The 18,934-nt window shown below is 42.5% G+C and overlaps 1 protein-coding gene and 1 non-coding gene across 2 annotated transcripts in view; one reads left to right on the top strand and one right to left on the bottom strand.

Annotated features, from left to right (window-relative positions):
• MACF1 (microtubule actin crosslinking factor 1) overlaps window positions 1-18,934 on the bottom strand; it is a 315,228-nt gene that overhangs the window by 260,341 nt on the left and 35,953 nt on the right. The window lies entirely within an intron of this gene.
• Window positions 4,076-4,182, top strand: LOC122241634. The gene has a single exon (XR_006221875.1). It is a non-coding gene; the product is annotated as a U6 spliceosomal RNA (small nuclear RNA).

Raw genomic sequence — 18,934 nt, 5'->3', positions numbered from 1 at the left:
ATCTGAGAAGTCTTCGTGGAGAAGCAAGGCCTGAGGTGAGGCTGGAAGGAATGGATAGGTTTCAGTGAAGTATAAAGGGCATTCTAGGTAAAAACTGCCTAAGAAATGGCCGCAGTAGAGAATGAATGAGGCACTTCAAGGTACAATAAGGAGATGGATTGGGGCGCCTGGGTGGCTCCGTTGGTTAAGCATCCAACTTCGGCTCAGGTCATGATCTCACGGTTCGTGGGTTCGAGCCCCGCGTCGGGCTCTGTGCTGACAGCTCAGATTCTGTGCTGACAGCTCAGACAGTTCAGATTCTGTGTCTCCCTCTCTCTCTGCTCCTCCCCGACTCAGGTTCTATTTCTCTGTCTCTCAAAACTAAATAAACATTAAAAAAAAATTTTTTTTAAAGGAGATGGATCTGTTTTCAGCTGAAAGTGTGTTCTGGAAATTCCATGCGATAAGCCTGGAAGAGTCGGAGTGGGGACAGAACACAAAAGTCTGTCATGGGGCATCTAGCTGGCTCAGTTGGAGGGGCAAGCGACTCTTGATCTCGGGGTCGTGGGTTTGAGCTCCACACTGCATGTAGAGATAAAGTAAGTAAGCTTAAAAAATAATTTAAAAATAAAAGGTCTGTCCTACTTTTGGTAACAGAAAGCACCAAAAACAAAATATGATGCAGTTGCAGTAGTTGAGGCGTGAGGTGATGAGTGACTGGACCAGACTCATGGCAAAGGGAATGGGAAGAAAGGGACAAACTTAAGAGAAATTCTGAAGAAACAAAAGGACCCGATGACAGACTGAAAATGGGAGTTGATGAAGAGAGTGGAGCCAGAGATGTCTCCAGGGTTTCTGATCTAAGACAGTGGAAAAATGTGAGCACAACTGTCAAAACTGGGGAAACAAGGAGGAGAGCCAAGTCTAGGCTTGGTTGTGAAAATACTGAGTTCAAAGTGATATCCAAGTACAGATGTCCTGCAGGCAGCTGAAAAACAGACCAATAAATTGAGATTTTTATACATACAATGGAATATTATTCAGCCTTAAAAAATAAGGAAATCCTGTCATGCTACAATATAGATAAAACTTGAGGACAACAGGCTAAGTGAAATCAGCCAGACACAGAATGGCAAATACTGCATGATTCCACTTATAAAAGCAATTAAACTCATGGAAGCAGAAAGTAAACTGGTGGTTGCCAATGGAGGTGTGGGGCGGGACAAGGAGTTGCTGTTCAACCAGCACAGAGTTTCAGTCACGCAAGATGAAAAAGTTCTAGAGATCTGCTGCACAACAAATGTGCACACAGTTAACAATGCTGTGCTGTACTTGTAAAAATTTGTTAAGAGGGTAGATTTGGTATGACATGTTTTTTTACCATAATAAAAAATAATAACACCTAAAAACACTGAGAAATTTTAAGCAGTAGAAGACAGATGTGGGAGTTCGCAATTCCAAAGAAAAGCTGACGCCAGAAGAACTGGCTAGAGGAACAACAACAACAAAAAAGGTCAGGAGAAGCATCATAATGCCAGCTATGTCTGTATGGTGTATTTACATGTCCCGCTGTGTTAGGAATTTTACCTGTGCCATTCCATGTAATCCTCATAATTTTATGTGGGAGACACTCTTATCCCCGTTTTACAGATGAGAACATGGAAGCTCAGAGAAAGTAAGTAGCCTGACCCATTCTAATAAATGTAGCCTGACCCATTCTAATAAATGTAGAAACTTGGATTTTAACCCAAACCAGCCTGGATCCAAGGCCCTGGTCTTCCCACTTCACCACACTGCCTCACCCCTTAGGTAACTGCCAGAGGTAGAGTCAGAAAAAAGAAAAGACTCAGCAGAGGCACATAAGCAGCAATAAGGTAAAGGAAAACCAAGAAATGCTCTCACTGAAGCTAACAGAGAAGAACATTTTGAATAGGCAGAGAGGTCACAGACAGTATCAAATGCCAACACTCCAACACATAATGAAGTCCACACTCCAAGCTATCTGTAAAGGGTCATGAAAAGATGGGAGTCCTGGGCCAGGTTCTGCAGCCCAGAGAATTTCAAAGAAACAGAAGCCCAACGCAGAGCTAAATGGGCTTCTCCCCTCTTATCACTGACACACACTTGGAGCTGCTATTCTCCTGGCTACACCATGGGCCTCATGCCGAAGTGCATCACCTGACGAGTCCCAGGAAATACCGACCCAAACACAAACCATTGCACAACACAGGGTCATGTTCAACTTGAGCTGTGGGAAAAGTGTCACCACTCCAACTGTAGTTCAATATACAATCCGTTTGTTTCTAAAACCAAACTCCCTTTTAGAAGGATTTCATGTGCCTGCTCTCTTCTTCTCTTGTCCTGGACAAACTAAAATCAGATACATACAGTTCCACTTCAGGTGCAGCCCTACCTCTCTATATGACCTCATACTGCTGCCAGAGTTCTACTTCTCTCCTATCAAAAAGCCCCTGATTGTTTATATCATTTCTCTGCCTTGAAAATATCTAGTGCTGTCTACTGCCTACATTATTGCTTAGCCCTTTATAACACAGACTCAACTCTCCATTCCAGCTTCATCTCTCACCCTAAACAACTGCCCATTCTCCCCAGCTTCCTACTTCACAACACTTCTCATTCTTCCCCAGAGGAAACAGACTTCCATGAGTTTATTCCTTTGCACACCTGTTTTCTTTCCAGAATACTTTTTCTCCCCTAACTGGCAAACTCTTACCCAACTTCAAGATTTGGCTCAAATACCAATTCTGCTGTCAGGTCTTCCATTCACCCACCAGGCTGCCCCTAGTAATCACTCCACCTCTGCTCTCACAGTACTTTGTTCATATCTCTATAAATAGCACCAGATAAATAGACAGAGGGGATAGATATCCCACTGGACCATGCAAGAGACTGACAATCCCTCAGTGACAGGGATTGTCATTAATCTTTGTATCCTCAATGTCTTGGATAGGCAAAAGGTTCTCAATGAAAGGAAGGAAGTGTCGGAGGAGGTGCCTGGCTGGCTCAGTTGATGGAGCATGTGACTTTTTTTTTTTATTTTATTTATTTTTGAGAGACAGAGTGTGAGCAGGGTAGGGGCAGAGAGAGAGGGAGACACAGAATCTGAAGCAGACTCCAGGTTCCAAGCTATCAACACAGAGCCTGATGTGTGAAATCTTTTAAAAAAAAAAAAAAAAAAAAAGAGTGGCACCTGGGTGGCTTAGTCCATTGAGCACCTGACTCTTGATTTTGGCTCAGGTTATGATCCCAGATTGTGGGATCAAGTCCTGAGTCAGGTTCCATGCTGAGCGTGAAGGCTGCTTAAGATTCTCTCTCTCTCTCTCTCCCTCTGCCCCTCTCCCCCACTCTCTCTTGCTCACTCTCTCTCTCTCTCTAAAAAATAGATGAATGAATGAATGAATAAAAATGTTTAAAATTTAAAAAAAAAGAAGAAGAAGAAAAAGAAGGAAGGGGAAAGATACAGGCACTTCCAGAGAGAGAGAGACAGAAAGCATGGAACATTATCAGGGAATAAACCAGTTAGTTGATAACAAATTATAAAAACTCATCTTCCAAATCAAAGGATTTCAAGATGTATCAAACCAGGAAGTCTATAAGGTTCCTGCCACTCCATAATGAGCAAAAGATACTGTTTAGCAACTGATATTCATCCAGAGGGTCCATGCCCACAGTTGCTGTAATGAATAATACATACGATTAGAGCTATATAGCCTGGCGTTTCTCCAGGAAAATTGCCAAAAGAAACTGTGGCAGAATGGTGGGGACAATACTAATAACTACTTCAAAAAACACAAAACCAAGGATGAGGGAAAAATGATAATTTATACTTTGTTAACATACAGGCTCACTCTTTGAGAGCGAGACATAGTGTAATAGTCATCTCCTGTCATAACAAAAAACACAGAACTACCCCACACATTTGAAAATCTAGAGTACGGATCATTATGCCATGGAATCTCATATTCCCCGCGCATTTCAAACCAGCAGCAATAGAAGCCAACCCCAATGTGAACTTGTACTGATAACCCTTTCTAGCCCAGTAACATGCAGTAAGCCTAAAAAATACACAATTAAGGTGCTTGCTTTGACAGCACATATACTAAAATTTGAACAATACAGAGAAGATTAGCTTGGCCCCTGTCTGAGGATGACACACAAATTCATGAAGCATTCCATATTTTTTATGGTAGCTATACTCGTGGTGAACACAGCACAATGTATAAATCTGTCAAATCACTAAGTTGTACACCTGAAACTAATGTAACATTGCGTGTCAACTCAGATAAAAAGAAAAAATAAAAATTACTTTGAAAAGCTAAATAGAGGAGCACCTGGCTGGCTCATTAGGTGGAGCATGCAACACTTGATCTCAGGGTTGTGAGTTCAAGCTCCACACTGGGTGTAAAAAGTACTTTAAAAAGTAAGATTTTTTTAAAAAGAGCTAAACACACACACACACACACACACACACACACACACACACACAATTAAGGAGGGCATAAACTTTAATAGTGTACAAAACCATCATGCATCCAAAAACTACAGAATTTACTGAAAGTCTAAGTAGGTGCGTAGTACTGTAAAAGATGTTGACAGGCCTCACCCCAGAAATATGCAGATTCCCAGATTCCTTGCACTGGAGAGAATCACCCCATTGTGATAGGTTCGCTTAAGGGCTCTGGGAATGGGAGGGGTAGACAGTTCTCACTGTGGAGGATGCAATCTGTCTGTTGGTGACTCAAGCCATTTTCCACTATCCTGGCTGCTGTAGAGACAGACATTTTTATTGACCGCCCTGCACACACACGTACCTTCCTTCTCTCAGTCCTCAAGCTAATTTCCAAACACCCCAGTCTATCATCAGTTAGAAAGCCCACATTGTCTGCTCCAGGATGTCAACTCCAAGTCAGAAACAAGATTGTACTCTCAACAAGTCTATAATTCTACCCTAAGCCTGTCAGTCCCAAGTAACAGAAGCCAATTTGCACTTGACTGTAATATGTTGATTTAAAACACGGCCCCAGCTCCATTTCTCTCAGAGGCAGTCACCTACCACAAGCAAGTGTGATGACATAGCAGTTTGTCAACCAATTAATTCTATCAAGTTAACCTGGACTGATTTTCTAGCTTAGTAACAGCAAGAAAAGAAAAAGAGAATCTCAACCTTGGACCAATCTGGGGTTCCAATGCAGGATTTCTGTAGAGCAATGATTAGGTCATTCTTGGTATTGCGTTTCCTGATTAACACAGATGGATCTCTCAGTGCAAGAGGAAAGGTACTAGGGCTGGGAGGATCAGTGAAGCCATTTAAATGTCCAGAGTTGCTAGGAGAAAAGTTTCAGAATAAAACAGTGCAGTGATGAGATGATGACATGTGGGAGCTGCTGACTAAGTGAAAGAGACACTTAGCACCTGTCCCATGATGAAATTAACTGCACAGTAAAATATCAGAACCAGTTGGCCACCGAGCCTGAAGACAGTGCTATCCCTAGAGCACAAGGGGCCAAGAGCTATCAGAGGTATTCAAAGTGTTACAGGTAACTTGAATAGCTTTTAGAAGTGCAATAAAATTAAAAACCAACATCCAGAGCTTTGAATATATGCTTTAGGACCAGTAATTCTACTTCTAGAGACCTATCCTAAAAGTATCATCAGAAATGCACAGATTTTATTTACAAAGATGTGGATTATCATAGTACAGCTGTAAAAAATTGGAAACACACATGCCCCACAAGTGGGAAATGTTAAATAAATGATCCTTTCATTTGAGGAAATTCCACAAGCTGTTAAGAAATGATTTAAACAAACAGGTAAAGGCATAAAAATGCTTACAAAATAATAAAGAGCAAGAAAAAGAACTACATTACAATAATGACAAACATATAAAAACAAAATGTTATGTATATACGGATAGGAAAATATTAAATGGGAGACACCTGGCTGGCTCAGTGCATAGAGCAGGTGACTCTTGATCTCAGGATTGTGAGTCTGAGCCCCACACTGGGTATAGAGACAACTTAAAAAGAAAACCTTAAAAAGAAAAGAAAAAGATTAAATGGAAACACAACAAGTTATGAACACAATAATCTGCAGGTTGTAGGATTTTTGTGATTTTTGGTTTTTATTTTTCTATGCTTTCTACAAGGCCAAAATAGTGTATCTATTTAATGGCAGAAGAAAAAAAGTGTTTTTTTTTTCCCTGAGATTCTTTATTAGCCACATTGAAGAGGGGAAGAAAATTCCCCCCAAAAAAGGTCAATCTCTGAAGGGTACATGTCAGGGTATGAGGACTTCTCCTGCATGCCCAGACATGGTAATAACGACAGTCTTCCAGTCTGGCCTACTCACTGGATGTCCAAAGTAAGAGAATGAGAAAGAGGGCTTGACAAATACCTCACAGCTAAGAAACCAAACTGAGTGTGTGCCTTGTCAGTAGTCACCTTGTTCACTTGCTCAACATTGCCACTGCCCAAAACATACTTGGAACCCCTCACTTGGAACTGCCTCCAGACTAGTAATACCATCTTTCCAATGTCTTCAAGAGCAGTATATTTTCATTCTTTGAGATTGGATTTAATGTTTCAAAATAGCCTAAGTCTTAGATAATATCGTTTTTTGACCAAAATTAAGTAGGACTATAAAACAACTGTAGTTTCTTAGGGGAGTAATAATCTGGAGGTGACGAGAGAAACCACAAAAAGGGTTTTGTGAATGTACACAGCACAGGCACCAATGTCAGAGTATTGTGGGGTTTTTTTTAACCCTCTACGGTGACTACTGAAGGACATTTGGATACATGAGTTTAGTTCAATTCTTCAAATGTCCTTTCATGCTTAACATGTGCCAGGGGAAGAAGATACAAGAAGAAAGGAGTCTAGTTCCCACTTTTAGCAACAGTATAAAAAACATCTTCTGGGCTCCGACTCTGTGCCAGATGTCACACTATGGTATGTAATCCTCACAACATTTTGGGAGATAAGTTGTATTATCCCTATTTTACAAATGAGAAAACTGAGGCTTACAGAAGTTACAGGAAACTTGCCAAAGAAGTAAAGACTAGGAGGAAAATCAAGTGTTTAATAACTGTAACTATAACATAACGTGTTTAATAACCATAGTTAATAACTATAAGCATGCTCTAAAATCAGTACGTTTAAAGTGTTATGGCAACACTGATGAGGAAAAGAGAACTCTATCTCAAAATGCAAAAGGAAGAAGAAAGAGACGAGAGAGAAAGCAAGGAAAGGAACTATGGGGGAAAGTGACAATGAGCTAGGCACTGAAAGAAGAGATGTTTGATATAAAGAGAGAAGGATAATGGTATTCCAGGCAAAGGCAACAAAACTGTACATGCAGAGTGAAAAGAAGGGTGAAAGTATGTGAGTACTGAGGTATATTTGTTTTGGGTTTTTTTTATGTGTCTTTTGGTTTTATTTTAGAGAGAGAGAGAGAGAGCACGTGCATGCACAAATGGGGAGGGGGGCGAGAGAGAGAGAGAGAGAGAGAGAGAGAGAGAGAGAGAGAGAGAGAATCCTAAGCAGGCTCCACACTCAGTGCAGAACCTGAGACGGTGCTCAATGCCCTGGGGGATCATGACCCGAGCTGAAATCCAGAGTTGGACACTCAACCAACTGAGCTACTTAAGTAGCCAGAGATACACTTGTGTTGTTTTTTGTTTTTTTTTTTAAATAGGTAATTATCAGGGTGCCTGGGTGGCTCAGTCAGTTAAGCATCTGATTTCAGCTCAGGTCATGATCTCTTCATGAGTCTGAGACTCACATTGGGCTGTCTGCTGTCAGCACAGAGCCCGCTTTGGATCCTCGATCTCCCTCTCTCTTTCTCTGCCACTCCCCTGCTTACACTCTCTCTTTCAAATATAAAAAATAAACAACAAAAAATTTTTTTAATCAGTCATTATCTCACAGACCTATCCCAATTTTGTTTAGCAAAGACTAGAGAACCACCTTCTCATCATTCAACCTTAACCACATATCTGCTTTCCTATTAATCCCCAATTGCCAGTCCACAGCACAGGCCTGGACTCTGCCAAAGAGCAGGACTTGGGCCAATAGTAAAACCTGTCATACCCACAGAAAAGATCCATCTGGGCAGAAATCACTTAATAACTATGGTTTTTGGCAGAACAGAGAAGTAAACCTTAAAGCCCAGAAGCAGCAACAGCAATGGGATATACTGTGCCCCGATCCTGGTGTCAAAGCACCAAGGAGTCACAAGAAATTGGGAACCAGAACTTCAAAAGACTTCTACAATGTCTCTATTCTCCCACTGGGTTCCCTTCAACACCAAATGGAAGAATGGCTGTAAGCTGAATCATCTCAAGAAAGGCAAAGTAGGTAACTCAATGAAAAGGGGAGCCTATGACCTCTTTCTGTCAGTCCCTCTGGAATACACAAAGATAGAGGTGAAATGAAAAAGGGAAGTGGTCATTCACCATAATCAGGGGACGCAGTGGGTGAAACTCAGCCCACAGGACAGTTTGACAAAGGCAATGCCTTGTATCTAACTATCTGCCTGGCCACCCAGGGTTGGAGAAATAATTGTCTAAGACCTATAACAACATTCCAGAAATGAGTATAAAGACCAAATCAAAACAACCACATGCCCTCTTTCCAGATACCTCTCTCACCTGAGAAAGATTCAAGTTCTGGGATAGAAGGAAGGTTAAATCAGGTGCTTTCTGTGGGTGAATGAACAAGACAAACTGCTGTATCTCATACATTGTACTCTATAAAGACTATTACACAGTGTATACACATGAATGTAGGATGAGAAAACAGGACACAGCTCAAGGAGGCTAGTGTGGAGAGAAAAGATCTATTGTCCTCACTTCAAAGCACCATACTCTGCACTCCCCCAGAGAATAAGGTGCCCATGAGTGTCACACATACACTTGGGCAGTTGTGGGTATTCCCCCCCCCCCCATGGCACTTGGTCCCCAGATAGCACCAGTCATCTTGGCTGCTATACTCCCAGGAAAGCCTTAGCAGGACAGATGTTCTCAGACCAGCCAAGCCTTGGGTTTACCAATGTAAGCCACCTGTTATGTGAGTATTTTAGGAGCTAAATGGATTAATACATGTAAAATGCTTAGATCAGGGCCCAGTCCATAACTAACATTTGCTGAGTGCTTAATGTTATTACTATTATCACTAATGCTACTGTCTTCCAGTCTCAACCTTGATAACTATCCTACAGTGAGATCAAGGAAGAGACCTGGAACCAATCATGTCAATGGGTGACAAGCACTACAAGAGTATAACTTGACCCAGCTCATTCTGAACCAAAGCAAGCACAAGGACTTACCCTGACTCAAAGACTCTGGGAGGGACAGGGGAAAGAAGGTCTAGAACTAACATTTGGTGAACTCTGGCCACATTCCAGACACTAAACTCTGTGTGTGTGTGTGTGTGTGTGTGTGTGTGTACATATATATGTGTGTGTATACATATATGTGTGTACATATATACATGTATATATATGTATATATACATATACATATGTATATCCTCGTGTTTAATGCCCATAGTAGTAAATGCTTCTGAGTTCATCTTGGAGAGCTAGAACCAAAATAACCCTAGTATCTGGGGTGGGAAAGTGGAGTGTGAGCTGCCACCACTGTAAGTGTGGTCCTTTCTCTTCTCTGATTTCAGCTCCACACAGGACACTCCCTGGGATAGATGGATCTTGTCTGTTACTTGTTCATTCCTAGCAACCTTACTCACTCCTTGCCAGAAAGGATGGGGAGTGCGGGGGGACAGGGGGGGACTTTTTAGGTGGGTCAAGAAAATAAATGATTGCCAAGCTGGTTTTAACATAACCTCTTTCAAAAGCAGAAATAGCCCTTCCTAGTGTGCACCATCCCTGAATGGATCAAATCAAGAGCTACTTGTTCCATCAGCCCCACTGAGAAAGTCAGGAGAGTCACAAGACACTCAGGACCAAAGCAAGCCGTATTTAGGGAGTAAAAAAGGACTCTTTCCTCCATGCATGTTTCATGAGAGGAAAACAAGAAGTGCCCTGATCGGTCATATCTGCACTTTACTCTCGAAGCACATACAGCAGAGGAGGACAGGGTTATTTGTGGTGTGGTCTCTTGAGAAACTCAGGAATCTACTTAGGTCACTGCTAAACTTGATTCACTTAGGCCACAGCCATCCTTATGTGGTTTAACTGCTCATCTAAACCCTTGACACAAAGGGGAACCAAAAAAGAAAAGTTCTATTCTCCAATTCTATAGATAAGTAAATCTCCTGTAGTTTTCATCCACCATCTGTCCATCTTCAGGAAGCTCTGGCCTTTTATCAGAAGAATGGAGCCAAGGATAATAGGGAATAAAACTACACTAAGGAGTTTCTACTCTAAATCTTTTCTTCTACTGAAGGAACATGCAAGTTAATGAAGGTTGATAATCCTTCCATGAGTTTTGTAAACAGAGGAGGGAAAGGACTCTTGCTGTTGGGTGGGTATCGTGCCCAAGAATATAGAAGGATCCCTCTAAGATAGGAAATAGGGCAAGAGAACCTCTTCTCTGCTATGGCACAAGGGTACATTCTTGCACCTCCCTTCACCCAGGCCCCAACAAGGCCCAAGGAGAGTCCCTGAGAAGTTCCACGGGTTCTGTCCCCCTCTCACACCTCTTCCCCGTGATTCTGGATGAAGAAGGCCACACTCCCTCTGCCCTCTCAGAATTGCCTTTGACAGAGAAACAACAGTTAATGCGGTTCATTCTTGCTAAGACCTGCCTGATGCCTGATGAGCTTGCAGAGCCCCAAACCAAAAGGGATTGGCTCAAGCTCTCAGGAGTCCTGGGGGAAAAAATGTTTACATGGTGTGGTAGGGAGACAAAAAGGAAGAAAAGGTAGAAATCAGTAGAATAGTACTTTACAATTGTATATCTCTTTATAGCCTGCAAAGCTCTTCTCATATACGTTCTCTTAGAAACAGTTCTTCAACACATAATGAAAGAAGGGAAAATATCTACAGACCCTGGCAGGATGGGAGTCCAGGTCTGCTGCCATTCCCTCATCCCTGTTCCTCTCTCTACCTCTCCTACTCTCTCTGCACCCACCCCATGGTTGCTCTGGATCCAGAATCTAGACTGCTGGTGAAAGAGGGATGGTTTGAGCACCTTCCTAAGCAGATGGAAACAAAATCATCTATGAATTACAGAAGAGAAAGTAAAAAGATTTCATCTATCTTCTTCCTTAAGAGCCAAAAAGAGGCCTGCATTTTTCTCATCTGTGGTCAGCAAAGAGTTGGACAATCATGTAAAGCAGACATGATTCTCTTTAAATATTATTTTATTAAAAAGTTACCTCCTTTAGGGGTGCCTGGATGGCTCAGTTGGTTAAGCGTTCGACTTTGGCTCAGGGCATGATCTTCTGGTTTGTGGGTTTGAGCCCCACATCAGGTTCTGCACTGACACTGCAGAGCCTGATTGGGATTCTCTCTTTCTCCCTCTCTCTCTGCCCTTTCCCCACTCATGCTTTCTCTCTCTCTCTCTCTCTCTCTCTCGCTCTCACTCTCGCTCTCACTCTCGCTCTCGCTCTCTCTCAAAATAAATAAATAAACTTTAAAAAAAAGTTACCTCCTTTAAAGTCAATGATTTACCCTTTACATGGCATCTCTGGCCTCCAACCTGCATTCCTCCTCCCCCACCCCCTACCACTCCCCACTCCTGCTCTCTCCAGGTGGGACTCTGACTCACTATACACACAGGTGACTGGAAAACCTGGCCCAAGAAACAACTACACCTAGGTGAGGCTGCAGTGCCAGATGGCAAAAGCCCTCCACCCACACTGCCCTGGGAGTATCCTGAGCCCTGCTCAACTCAAGAGAGCAGGGGAGAAGACGCTTGTTGGGATGAGCACTAGGTGTTATACATAGGGGATGAATCACTGGAATCTACTCCTGAAATCATTATTGCACTATAGGCTAACTAACTTGGATGTAAATTAAAAAATAAATAAATGAAAAATTTTAAAAAAGAAACAAAACAGATAAACATAGGAGGAAAAAAAAGAGAGGCAAACCAGAAAACAGAATCTTAACTATAGAGAATAAACTGAGGGTTGATGGAGGGGAGATTGGTGGGGAGACGGGTATTAAGGAGGGCACATGTGATGAGCATAGGGTGCTGTATGTATGTGATGAATTACTAAATTCTACTCCTGAAACCAGTATTACCCTATAAGTTAACTAACTGGAATTTAAATAAAAACTTGAAACTAAAAAAAAAAAATGCAAATAAAATAAATAAGTAAATTATCAAACCAAAAAAAAAAAAAGAAAGAGAGCAGGAGACATTTCTTCATTGTCCATTCAACATTCAAGCAAGAGAACAGACTGCTACTGAAGTAGCAGAAACGATCCCCTCCCGGTCACCCACCATCACACTTACAATGCTAGCCTTTCTGTGTCATTGTGGGAACACACACAAAAATATGGCCAGCTCAGAGTAAGAGGGTTTTCCAAGCTCCTGAGCAGCTGATGGAAAGGAAAGACGCCCGCATAACACACAACACAGTAAGCATTCACAAATTCAGCAAGGAGAAAGGCAGGGAGCCAGAAGCCTCATTGTACCTCTAAGGTTGTTGAGTCCCTCCAGGAACTTCTGGTACTTGTAGGCGTTCATGCCCCTGCTCAGCTGTGTTGGTTCAGTGGCTAGAAGTAGGCAGCATGGCACAGTGACAGCTGAGAAGTGAGAGCGTTTGAACGGACTGAGGACTGATCTCTAAGCCCCCGTGCTTGCTAGCCCCCAAGAACTGGACTTTGACCACATTTATAAGTGACGTCACCAGAGAAGCCTCATTACATTACAGGGCTTTGTGCTCCCTCATTTGTTGCAGTGAGCGGAAATACCTCCCCAGGAGAGGACAGCCCCTCCTTTGTGCAAAAGAGGAAGGAGACCACAACAGGCCCCTGCCTATCATCTGCCACCTCATCTGCCACCTTCTCTCTAGACTCCAGCCCAGGATCCACTGGGATTACCGTTCCCCTGGTTAAAACTCTAGGACACGGGTTAGGGGTTCATCTAACATTTGAGAACGAAACCTTTAAAGGGCCACACTCACCACAAGCATGTCACTACAACAGGAGCTCTTGGGCAAATATCACATGGCAATGGGGCAGGTTTTTACAAAATAAACAACCAACTCTGCACTCCCCTTACAGCAGTGATGTTTACAGAATGGAACACAGCCATACACAGGCAAGACACTGCTTATCAACACAGTCCAAGGCAGGAAGACAAAAGCAGAAACTGTGAGGCCCACTCCCTAAGTGCTAAACTGTAAAGCCCACTTGCTAAGTGCTAAATGCACAATTCGGGGGGCAGGACCTTCTCCATAGATAACTAGGGGACAAGTGAGGTTCAAACACCACCCTCACAGCTTCCCACTCCAGGGCACTATTCCACTCAGCTAATTTGTTTTTGGTTTTGCTTTAATGATGTCAGTAGCTGCTGCAAATTTCCTTCTACTCAATTAGCCTCAAAAAGATGACCCCCCCCCCCCACCAAGTAATCACAGGCTCTTCGGATAAGCTACATAGATTATGTAATAAGGGGGAGAAAACCTGAAATTTCTATAGTATCTCGTTGTAAGAAATTCAAAGTGGTTCGTCTGCATCATTATGTTCATCTTTGAAAATGTCTTTACGAAAATAACTATAAATCTGATATTACATATGAGAAAACAGGGTAAGCAATCTGCCTAAAAGTCACACTCTGGTGCTCTGGCTCATCTTACCATGAAAGCCTTGGCATTCTAGAAATCCATGGGCAATCAACTGAGTCAGACACCACAGAGGAGCAACCCCTCATAAAGAAGACACCCCTCTCCCAGGCCTGAAGGTTTTCTGAACAACCTGCCATGCAGGCTGCCATTCAGTGCCTTGGGGTAGAACTCAAAGTGTGTCAGATACAATGTTGCACAAAACTCCCAATTATGCAGGTTGGGTGCAGGTGAAGAAACTGTATAAGGAGCATTGTGAAAACAAAGGAAAAAGAGAGTGTTCCCACTTAAAAAGATCAGGCTAAGTAATATTAACAGTTGCTAAGATAATAGAAAGGGGAACATTTTTAAATAATAAAAATATCCAACCCAGGCTTTTGTGCCTTCTTATGCTACCAGTCAGTCAATAGTCACAAGGTAGCCAATCACTGTATGCAGATCTAAGTATTTATGAGAGGTCAAGGGCAACACAATACAGGTTCCTTTTCTCAAAAGAACAATTTCATGGGCAAGATTCAACAGTTAAAAGGGACCTTAATGTTTACAGGGCATAGGTTAGACAATGGGATACAGTAAAAAAACCTAACAGAAATATAGATTCTATGGTACATTACTGTAAGAATCACAGTATCTTTAAGGTCACCTAGTCCAACAGACCAGGTCCTTGGATTACTCATCTGTGAAATAAGGCTGTGGACAGAGAAAGGCAAGCATTAAACAACAGTTCAGATCATGTGTGTCTGTTTCCTAGCATTATTCCACTTATTTCTCCAGGAAGAGAATGGGTAATAGAGTACTTGGGTTATAGAGTCAAAATACCTAGATTCCAGAGTCTATCTCAAGATCCAACTTTGCCACAAACCAGCTATGGTGGGCAGGAGCCCCAAATTCCTATAAAACACTAATTGTTCTTTTCTGTTTAGGTCACAAACTGCTGAGAACCTGATGAAAACTAAGGATACTCTCCCTAGAAAAAGGCACATATTCATCTACATACAAACTTTTGTTTACAAGTGGAGAGGGGTCAATGAATCATAGGTAAAGAACCTCTGAACTGATCTCTAAGACCTGTTCTGTGTCATGATCTGAAAGCAATCAACGTAGTGCTGGTGAATATAAGAATGTAAAGGAATGATCAATTAGCCCGAGCAGAACTGGGTCCTCTTGCTTTAACGCCACTATAAAATCCCACTCAGAGACTCCTCCCACCTGAAGGAGCAAAGCAGTCCAGACGACAGGAATCTAACAGCAGGAAAAACTGACTTTTAAAATAGCTACTCAAACTAAGTGCATTTAAAAGACAACACATGCTGGTTTGTCATTTCCTCTGTGTGTTTCACCATTGAAATTGTTTAATAACATTTTATCAGATAAAAATTAAACAAAAACAAGGATGCTTGGAATTATAAAGTGAGTGATGGTTCCAATTTGAGGCTTTTGGGAAAGGGGGGGCGGGCAGCCTGGACTCCAGTTGTATTCTTCTTGCAGATCAGAGACCATTCCTCAGAATCAAAGCATTTCAAAGCACCACAGTCCAATACCTCTACATGCTCTTTGTGGCTGTTCATCTTTTATCCTCATAGGTCCCACACGGCGAATAGTGAGGTGTTACCTCAGGTGGCAAGAGAAATTCTGCCCTAGGTTCCAGACCAAGATGGACAATGTAAAAGGCTCAGGATCTGGCAGTCAAATAGGGCCTCTCTGGCCAGCTGCTGACAGGGAGAAAAACAGCCCTGCTGTCTCCAACAGCCCTTACAAAGGCACAGACACCTCAGAACTAAGTGGAACTTGACTGAATGAAGGCAGATCGAGAAGTGCAGAGGACAGAGCATGAGATGTGGTCCTTAGAGCTTCTGGCTCTATAGTGACAGGATGGCAGTTAAAAAGGAACACCTGCCCTGCCCTTGAGTGGGCTCAGGGACACCAGAACTTAGGTGGGTGGAGTGAAGGCCTGAGTCAGGTCCAGGATACAAATCCTGAAACAGCAGGACAAGTCTTCCAGCAGTCTCCTTACAACTGAGGAGAAAGTTCTAGGCCGATGAAGAGAGAGAAAGTCCTATCTTGGAGTTCACACAGTCCCCCAAAACTCCTCTACAAATCAATAGCTTTCAAAATCCCTTTGAAGCAATCTTTCTTCTAAAAACAGAGGTCCTTCTTCCACAAGGCCCCCTCATGTCAGGGTCAGGGAAGCAAAACCTGAGCAGCCAGTTTAAGGAATTCACCCAGCCATTCATTCTGTGTACATTTGTTGTGTACTCACCACGCAGCAGGCACTATAGGTGCCGGGAACACAAAACTCAAGAGTCTAATGAGATGGAGAGCAGGACAAAAAAGGAATCAATCTGTCTGCTCAGATTCACAGAAGATGAGGGTCATAGGTGGTCCAACTGAAGGCACAGCTGACTTCCAACTGCTCACTCTCTAGACCAGCCCTAAAGACAAGAGGTTTAGGAATATGAAAGGTAACTCTCTTCATATAAATATATCTATCCATTTTCTTTGAGGCCAGTTGCTCCTGTTACTCCAAAGCAGCTGCTGGCGCAGGAAGACAGCAAAAATGTCTCCAGTGACTTAAGAAGTCAGTAACAAAAGCAGGTGCCAGGTTCATGGTCCTATTCAGGGAGCAACAAAGATCACTTTCTTCATTGTCTCCCCCTGGCAGCAGTGTCTGAAGGAGAAAGGGATTGAATTACACCTTGTCCCTCAGGACTGCTAGAGAGAAAATGAGTTTGCCATCTGAAGAAAGAGTTGTCCCCAGGGCCAGGGCCGCCTCTGCAAGGCTGAGGAACAGAAGACAAAAGAAGTCAGACCTCATGCTTAGAAGGAGAGAACTGAAATGGCAAGACCGAGGGAGGCTTTACAGGGAACTAAGTGCGGGTCTGGCAGCAAAGGTCCAAGAAGCTCTGCCCACTCTGTGCTTACCCCAGGCTTGGGGAGGTACTTTGTGTGGACCAGACTTATGATTTGGGGTCTGAAAATGAGCTTAAAAAGGCCTTGTGCTTTAGGCCACACACCCTCAAATCAGTTCTCTCTCCTTGATCCTTTTCTTTTTGGCCGTGTGGTTCACGGAAAAATGGGTGAATCCTATGAGTCCTCTCCTCCCTACAGTGGTTATGTAATATTACAAGACCAAACAAGGTGAAAAGGCACTGACCAATTGGGAGGGAAGGCAAAAATACCTGCTCTTAAGGTAAATCTGTGTCTTCCATGACCTTGGATTCTAGCTCTACCTGAGACCAAAATTCCCTTCTACATTTATAACATCATAAAGTAACCTAAAAGCCTCATTGGGGGGACCTAAGAAAAAGGTCAGAGGTAAGAGTCACCTACTACTGGAACAAGGTTATGGATCTCCAGCAGAGAGATAGGAGAGAAGGACTTTTATTTCAACAAAAGTCTCCTGACACAGCCACAGGCATTCAGGTGTAATAGAGACCAACAGTATCCCCTTCCTCCAGGAACAGCTTCTCTCATCAAATCCATCAGGATCCAGAGGACACAAAGGTAGGCGCCTGCTGAGGAACACCGTATTTAGTTATTCTGACAAACCTGCGGGGGAAAAAGTGCTTGCTGGCTCAATTCACCTGAGCACTTCCACCAGCAAATAAAACAAGTCTCCAAGACGACAGGCCACCAACTTCCCAGAGCATTCCTATGTTGCTTTTGAGTAGAGGAAGGAGGGAAAATAAACATTATTGAAAACTCAGATTGTAGACACTAAAAATAGCATAATGAAATTTTCCTTTGAAGCTGCCTTTTCCTAAAAATGAGGTTATTAAAAAAAAAAAAAAAAAAAAAAAAGCCCAAGACAGACTGTATAGTGCTGACTCCAGGATGGCAGGGTAAGAGTTCTTAAGAAACTTATTACCTTGAGTCTAAGATAATATTCAGTGTGGGGCGCCTGGGTGGCTCAGTCAGTTAAGCAGCCGACTTCAGCACAGGTCATGATCTCCTGGTTCCTGGGTTTGAGACCTACTGTCAGGCTCTGTGCTGACAGCTCCGAGCCTGGAGCCTGCATTGGATTCTACATCTGCCATTCTCTCTGCCCCTCCCCCGCTTGCACTGTCTGTCTCAAAAATAAACATTTTTTTTAAATTTTTTAGTGTTTTATTTTATATTTGAAAGAGAGACAGAGCATGAGCAGGGGAGGGGCAGAGGGATGGAGACAGAATCTGAGGCAGGCTCCAGGCTCTGAGCTGTCAGCACAGAGCCCGACACACGGGGGGCAAAACCACGAGCAGTGAGATTATGACTTGAGCCGAAGTCGGAAGCTCAACCGACTGTGCCACCGAGGAGCCCCAAAATAAGTAAACATTTAAAAAAATGCTTTTAAATAGGATAATATCCAGGGGGAAAACATCACAATGTTAAGGAGGTGCTAAAAGTACTTAATAGGTAAAACCTCAATAGGGGTGCCAACAACTAATGAGTAGCGGGTACATATACATCTGCTATAGTGTTATCTATACTCATCTACATGCTTGAAATATTCATAATAAAAATTAAAGTCATGGATCAAACCATCCATCAAATTTGTAAGTATGTATACTATTTGGCCCAGCAATTCCACACCTAAGAATTTTTCCTATAGATATACATTTGCAAAATGATAAGTGTACAACAGCTTTTTCATTACAGAATTTTACAACAAAAGAGTGTCCATCAGTAGGTAATTGGCCAAATGAATGTTTTATTTTATATTTGAAAGAGAGACAGACAGAGCATGAGCAGGGGAGGGGCAGAGGGACGGAGACAGAATCTGAGGCAGGCTCAGCAATTCCACCCATATAATGGAATAATAAGCAAGAGGGAAAAAGAGAAGGTCTTTATGTGCTGAAATGGATTAATTTTTAAGATCTAATAAGTAAAACAAAGAAAAGTCAAACAGGGTGTAGGTTAGCCTCTCATTTATGTTTGTTTAAAAAGGAGGGAAGAAAAATATATAGAATTTAGCTTGCAGAAAGTCAGGGATTTTTATCTACTTTCTTCACTGTTTATCCCCAGAGCCTAGCATGGTACCTGGCATGTAGTAGGGGCTCAACAAGTATTTGCTGAATTACTTTCTTAAAATAAATAAGTGCATACATCACCTCTGGAAGACACAAAAAGCTGACAATATTGTCTTCAGGGAAGGGGAAAGGATGGCTGGAGTGAAAGATTTTTCACTGTACTTTCATCTT

Source organism: Panthera tigris, chromosome C1, assembly GCF_018350195.1.
Source record: "Panthera tigris isolate Pti1 chromosome C1, P.tigris_Pti1_mat1.1, whole genome shotgun sequence".
In the NCBI taxonomy this organism is placed as follows: Eukaryota; Metazoa; Chordata; class Mammalia; order Carnivora; family Felidae; genus Panthera; species Panthera tigris.
Note: the sequence above shows the minus strand (reverse complement) of the source record. Positions and strands in the feature narration are given on the sequence as shown.